Below are 6,988 nucleotides of genomic sequence, written 5' to 3'. Positions count from 1 at the left end.
TTGTTTCCCCTAATTTATGTATTCGCTTGATTCTCCTTTGTTGAGCTCCCGAGGGGGTTCCTCCCTTAAGGTAGTGGCTTTGGTCCCCCTTGAATCAGAATCATCTTCAGGATCATTCATATACACGGGGTCGTCTCCTGTCCCTATGTTAGTTTTTGGACTAGGCTTGGAGCTCGTGGCATTAAGCGATCTCTTCCGCCGCGTTTTCTTTTTCTTTGCTCGAGCAATTGATGCAGTATCCCTCTCTTCGAGAATGTAGTTTTGATTATGAAGCATTGACCGTGTAACTACATTCGCGGGTACAACAGGTGTGGTTCCTCGTGCCTGGTTGGTGACTTCAACCAAATTCAATGGCGTAATCTTGGGTGCACTAGGATTATGTGGACATTGAGCAATCAAATGATGTATGCCACAATGATTACATGTAAGTACCGGCATTCCCGACGATTACATGTAAGTACCGGCATTCCCGATGTGCTCCCTTGATTTGGTTGCATTTGAGTAGCGATCTTCTGTAGCCTATTAGGGCACTCCGCTACATGATGCGGTCCACCACAATCGTAGCATTGAAGAGGGGGTCTCCTTGCCAAGGTATTAAGGTTTTGCCCTCTTGTGGCAAGAGCAGCAGCTTGATATACAGGCTTGACTTGCCCGAAATGATCCTCCATGTAGTACTGGGGAGTCATTTCAAACGTATCAATCCCATATTGAAGAGTGGGGTCTATCTCCTCTTCATAATCCCCACATGCACTATGTGACTCACAACCCATGTGGTTTATAGGGGTAACCCTTGGATGTGGAGGTTGTGGTCCTAGCACTGGCAGTGGTAATGGCACAGACTGGACTACATTCGGGTTCCTTAGAACTATGTGCTGTGATGGTTGCTCGACCGGTGGTGCAGGCATCAATGCAAGTACTTGAGGTGTGTTTGACCAGGCTAGTGGTGCCTGATTTGCTAACATACACTTAAGTACTAGGCAATCCTTAGATTGATGGACATACTTACCACATGCATTGCAATTCCCATTGAATTTGACTCTGAATGTGGGACATTCACTCGTACTATGTGGTCCTAAGCAAACCGAACACCATTGTTGCTCTCTCCTTGGGTACATATGGCTATTCTAAGGAGCTCGATTATCCCTAAAGTATTCTTGGAGAGCCTTAGTCACACAGACATTTCGGATATCTTGAGCTCCTTAGCAATAGGTTTTACCGTCATTGGCTCGTGCCCAAATACTTGCGAACTAACGGATTTTGTCTCCGAAGACACCTTTTTACCTGCAATCATCAAGTTGTCTTCTAACTAGATTGCATTGGTAGTGACTGCTTCCCACGTTGTGAGACCTCTAATGACTAGGCCATTGTATATGTCCTCGTGACGCAATCCTCGGATGAATCGATCGAGCAGTTGGTTGTTATTGAAGCGCTCATCGGGAGTGCAGCGAGAATTTAGATGCTTCAATCGACTAATAAAGTCTCTCACTGATTCCCCTTTGGAGTTGAGATGCTACTCCCTAAAGCACACCCTCACGTATGTATTCTTTCAAGAACAATCTCTTGAGAGTGGGGTAGTGAGTACGCTCTTCAACCCTTAAGGTTCGATACCAATCTCCGGCCTTCCCACTTAAGGTTAAGCCTAAGGCTTTACACTTATGCAGCTCATTGTGCTCTTCCAAGGAATCACACATGTGTTCAAAAACTTCAATGTGCTTCCTGACATCTTCGTTACCATTGAAGTTCTGAGTGAGCTTAGCCACTTGTACTGCCTTGCTTCTAGGCTCCCTCTCAGGCATGCCCCGCATGTTTTCCGCGATAGATCGTCCGATCGTCTAGGCAAACACTGTGAGATCACCTAGGTGAGCAGGCATATTGGTGGCGGCACTTCTGGAATAGCCTGGTTGATAGGAGTTGGCGTTTGTCTTGGTATGCATGCAGCTGACGTAGGATATGATATGTGACTATGCCTAGCTCCTCTTGGATAAGGGTTGTGATAAGGTGGTCGTGGAGCATATGCCATTGGCATACTAAGAGGCATAAGAGCTACATGAGCATGAGTAGCGATAGGTACATATGGTTGATAGGCATTGGCACGCACTGTTGTAGGTATTGTTTCACTAGGTAGTGGTGTCGTACTAACAATAGTGATCACAGGTGCACTTTCCGTCATGCTCCTCATCGGAGTAGGCATTGTGGATTCCCTAATGGAAAGTTGAGCCAAGTTTGGAAAGCTAACGTTATTGCTCATGGGCTCAACCTGCATTGAGACTCCGAAACAACATACGTAGGGTCTATGGGACTCACCGAGGGAGTCTCCAATTGTAGGGTTGGCTGTTTGGCCTTGCCCGTATCCAAAAATCTCATAGGGCCAGTGGAAACTAGGTTCACTCCCCTATTTTGCCTCTCAATTTGGATAATTCTATGAATAACCTTACATATCATTTGTTGTTGCTCCTCTAGATTAGTGGCGCTAGATGTAGATCGTATGACTTCTAAACCAACCTACATGGTATGTGTAACCCGTGTATAGGTTAGTTAGAGTCTTTGTGTGTAGATCATATTCCCAATTTTCATCGAGAAATATCCCATCCAGACTTGGTGTGCCAAACGGTTCTCTTGAAGTGGATGCAATGTCACTTCTTATGGATTGACTTCTAGGGACCTCTACTTTAGGAAGCGCATCGGAAGGTGGTAGCTCAGTAGGGCCTTCATTAAACGAAGTAGGTAGAATATCCACATGGACACTCTTTGGGAGGGTAGGGTCTACGTGCACTGTGAATGGCAAATCTACTTCTTCGTTTACTTTGCTTATCGCATGTTCAGAGCATGTAGCTCTACTAAAGGTCTCTATTAGACAACTAAACATGTTAGATCCGGGTTGTGGGGCCCAAACTGGCATGTTCTGGCTTGTCTCCTCAGGGTTCTTGGTAGGGTGCCCTTCCATGGCTTCTGAGTCAGAGGACGAGTTACTATTCGCTATTCGTGGATCTTGGGTTGTTGCACTTCCTTGGGTTCCCGCTGAAGGCCAAGATGCTAACGTGGAGGGATGGTGTGAGCTTGGGTAAATCGAAACGCTTTCTGACTCTAGCACCCAACCAGAGCGTAGATGCATGTGAAGTGGGTACCCTACGAACGTTGGTAACTACCCTTGAAGCCCACACAAGTGGTTTTTTAGGTGTTTCGCACCCCGTTTTTACTTGTTTTTATATTATTTTTAACCCGTTTTTAACCCCCTTACTTATGGTCGAACCTGAACTAGGGCATATGATAGCTTGAAAAGAGCGTATCGTTTAAAGGGTCCTAGCGTGCGTTACAGCACAGTGTTCGCCTATCCAGAGCTCCTATGGTCCTCAAAACAGTCTATTTGCTTGTGGGGAAAGGGGTGAAGGCCTATTTGCTTGTGGAGGAAAGGGTGAAGGCTTTATCCCTCATGCTCACTTCACTCTTTGGGGAGTGGGCTACATATAGAGCTCCACTTCCCTTAAGCTCTCACTTGAAAGAAAGCTATGGAGCCTCACTCTCCTATATATATCAAAAGACCAAGACTGAGGCCGGGGTCGGGGTCAATTAGGGGTTTTTTCTTTTCAAAAATTTTTTCTCCAGATAAAAAATCTTTCCTCTCAACACGTTTGTTTTTTCCCAAAAAATATCTTTTTTAGATTTAAAATTTTCTTTTTTTTCCTTTTTTCATTTTTTTCATTTTTTTCATTTTTTTTGTTTTTTATTTTTTTTATAAAAGTTTTCTAGGGTTTCTTTCTATGGTTTGGACTTGGCCGTGGCGCTACTCGCACACAGCGCAGTCCTACGGGTTCAGAAATTCCTCTCGATCATAGAAAACCAGAAAACAGTCCGCACACCCACACGCGGAGCGAAAAAATAACAAAAGAATGGAATTGCAGAAACAGATTGCAGAACACGAAAAACCTCAACAGCAAATACACAGTCGCCTTTCCTACAGTGTGAATTTCACTTCATGCAGCAGCCCGAGCTGCAAACTGGAGCTTAGTGCAGGGCATCTCCCCGGCAGTGGCGCCAAAAATGTGCGCTTTTACCGCACGAGTCGGAGCTGGGGACTTGCCGGACACCGTATGCGAGCCAGGAATGGCTACAAGCATATAACCAGAACCTAGTAAGCTCAAACAGAAAGCAAAGGTGTGTCACTCACCGCTCAAACAGCCGCCGTGAAGGATTCTCGTGTTGCAGTGAAGAAGGAGCCGCCGACGCCGCTCTATTGCCTCACCTCCGCCGTGCCGCCACACAGTGCTCGATCGCTCTCTCTCTCTCTCTCTCTCTCACACACATACGCAAGAGAAGGGGACCGAGAAGAAGATAAGGCAAGAGCACACTTTGCATTCAGCACATTGAGAATGAGAGTTTTAGGTTTACATTTGATTCTTATAGGTGACTTGGTCATTCACACATGGGCGCCCATACATGGCCGGCCGATCCTAACCCTTATCCTACTGATATTCAAGGTGCGCCTCTCATCGGCGATCACCCAATCCCTTTATCCTTTACATATGGTGCCGACAAGCCCGGCCCATGACTCAGAATACTTAAATTAATTACATGACGTAAAACATAGTACGTCTCAATGTCCATCATAGGTTTAGGATGTCCGTCATCATAGGTTAACAACGCACAAAATAATAGGATGTTTTGTTGCCGCCACACTCCACACACAGTATGAGATGTGCTGCATTACTTCTTGCTATTTTTCTTGAATGAGTTTGTGCTAAGCGGAAAAAGAGTGTGCAGGTTGGCCCAGGTGAGATCTCATCGTCGAGACACACAAGGAGGCAAGCTGATTTTTCCAGCACTTTGGAGCAGGCCGCCTCCTCAAAGCCTACTACAAAGCAGGCGGTACATATCATAGATGACACTAACCTGGAGGTGGATATGGATAGGTAGCATCTACATAGTGATGAAAGAAATGAGGAGGATGGACAAAATGTAGTGGGGAACACCCAGCCATTTGAAAATACAACCGATCGTGAGTTGTAGTTTTGAGAGACCAAAAAAATCCTTTAAAAACAATCCAAATCTAGCACCAAAAGAATCTTTGACGTGCCCAATAAAGTAGAACTTTAAAAAGAGACTTTTTTGCTTAACTTAAAACGTACTTGCAAGTGATTCATTCGCTAAATTAAAAATTTGCCAAATTTTCCACTATTTGATGTCTCTATCCCTACAAAATCTTAGAATATTTCAAACAAAAAAACATGACACAAAAGTTGCAATAGAGACTCACAACAAAGAGCTTCACTTTGAATACAAAATTATTGCTATCGTTACTAGAAAGCAAAATATAACTACTTTTATCGCACAACTTCAATGTCATGATTAAATTAATCTTCATTGATTAAAAAAACAAGTCTTATTATGAGACAATTCCTATAAATGCTTCAATAGAGACAACATTTGACTAATTTTTTGAACCAATCTCAAAACGCAAGCTCCTCAAAAAGATTTGTAATGCTAGTTTTGAATACAAACAAATGTTGTTCAAAACACTCTCAAAACCTAGAAATCCTTGAAGACCCCCAATGAGGATTTAAATACCAAAAATTGTTTGAAACTACAAGTGTCTAAATCTATTCTAGCATAGGAAATTCCTCCTCTTCATGACTAACTTCTTCATCAGTTTGCTCGCGTCCTACAATGAGTGGTGTTGACTCCGTAAGAGGAATATCAATATCCACAGTATGTGGATCTTCATAAGGCTCAAGATCTGCAAATTGCATTTCATCATCAGGTCCAAAGGGAGGCTGAGGTTCTCCAGATGCATCCACCACTCTTGGGTTTGCTGCCATGTTTTTCATTCCAACCTCTTGAAACTCATCCGGCAATTCTTTCATTGCAGTGACTCGTTGTTGAATAAAACGAACTTGAACTGGATCTAGCTCAATAGCAACAACATTCCTTCCTTTTTTAAGAGCACTAATAGTGGTTGTTCCTAAGAAAAAAAGAATCAACATGGTAAAGCTCACTTAAATGAGCAATATAAAATATGTAATAAGTTAAGGTTGCATGATTACCTGTCCCCGCAAAAAGATCCATGATCCACTCTCCTTTTAAAAATAGAAGCTCAATTAAATCCATCATCAAAAGTTGTGGTTTTTGATAAGGATTCATGATCTCATTTGAATCACCAGAAAGATCCCTGAGCTTTCGACACACGCCTGGTCTATCAAAAATATTTGTTCGGTTAGGTTTCGAAGCAAAATTAAAATTTCCTTTACTGTTCGGACCCGCAGGAGACCAGAAACCAATGGTAGCAAACTCGGCAGCAAAAGAAAGTCTGTCAAGCTTATAGCCTTTGATGTTAGGCTTTGTCCTACAAAAGAAAAAGTTAGCCTTTGATGTTAGGCTTTGTCCTACAAAAGAAAAAGTTAGGCTTTAACTTAAGCTTTTGTAACTTGCAAAAGAATGCTTGAAATTTAACATACCATATGCATAGCTGATGGACCATTTGATTGTCAACGAATGCTTTCTCTGCAGCAGAGATTTGATCATGAGCATGAAAAATTACCAGTGCCCATGATTCAGCCGTTGTGACCTTTTTGAAAGCGTCGATGACTCTTTTATATGCACTTACACCATACTTTACTTCATCGTGTATTGAGTGTGGTGCCTTAAATCCATACGGAGCATCAGCAATGGCTAAAGTAAAATGTTGTGCAGTCACAAACGATTCCATGTTCTCTACTTTGCCTTCATGAACAAAATATTGAACTGGTTCTGCAGACACATCATCAGAAATGAAAATATTTGCCTCTTGAATGGTCTCCAAAGTTTGTGCCTCTTCTAATCTCTTCCGCTCTGCCCTTGCGCGACTCAAATGTTGCTCAAACTCTTGAGGAATGCTCTTTATGGGAGCACGAGGTGCTCGAGACTTGTTAAAATGAAAATAAGTAAACATTAAATATATTCTAGAATACACATACAAAAATCAAAATCAATTTTTTAAAATATTTGATCTAAATTT

The sequence above is a fragment of the Cibotium barometz genome, chromosome 51 (assembly GCF_041138505.1).
Source record: "Cibotium barometz isolate CiBa-2024 chromosome 51, ASM4113850v1, whole genome shotgun sequence".
NCBI classification, from domain to species: domain Eukaryota; kingdom Viridiplantae; phylum Streptophyta; class Polypodiopsida; order Cyatheales; family Cibotiaceae; genus Cibotium; species Cibotium barometz.
This window is presented reverse-complemented; position numbering follows the sequence as displayed.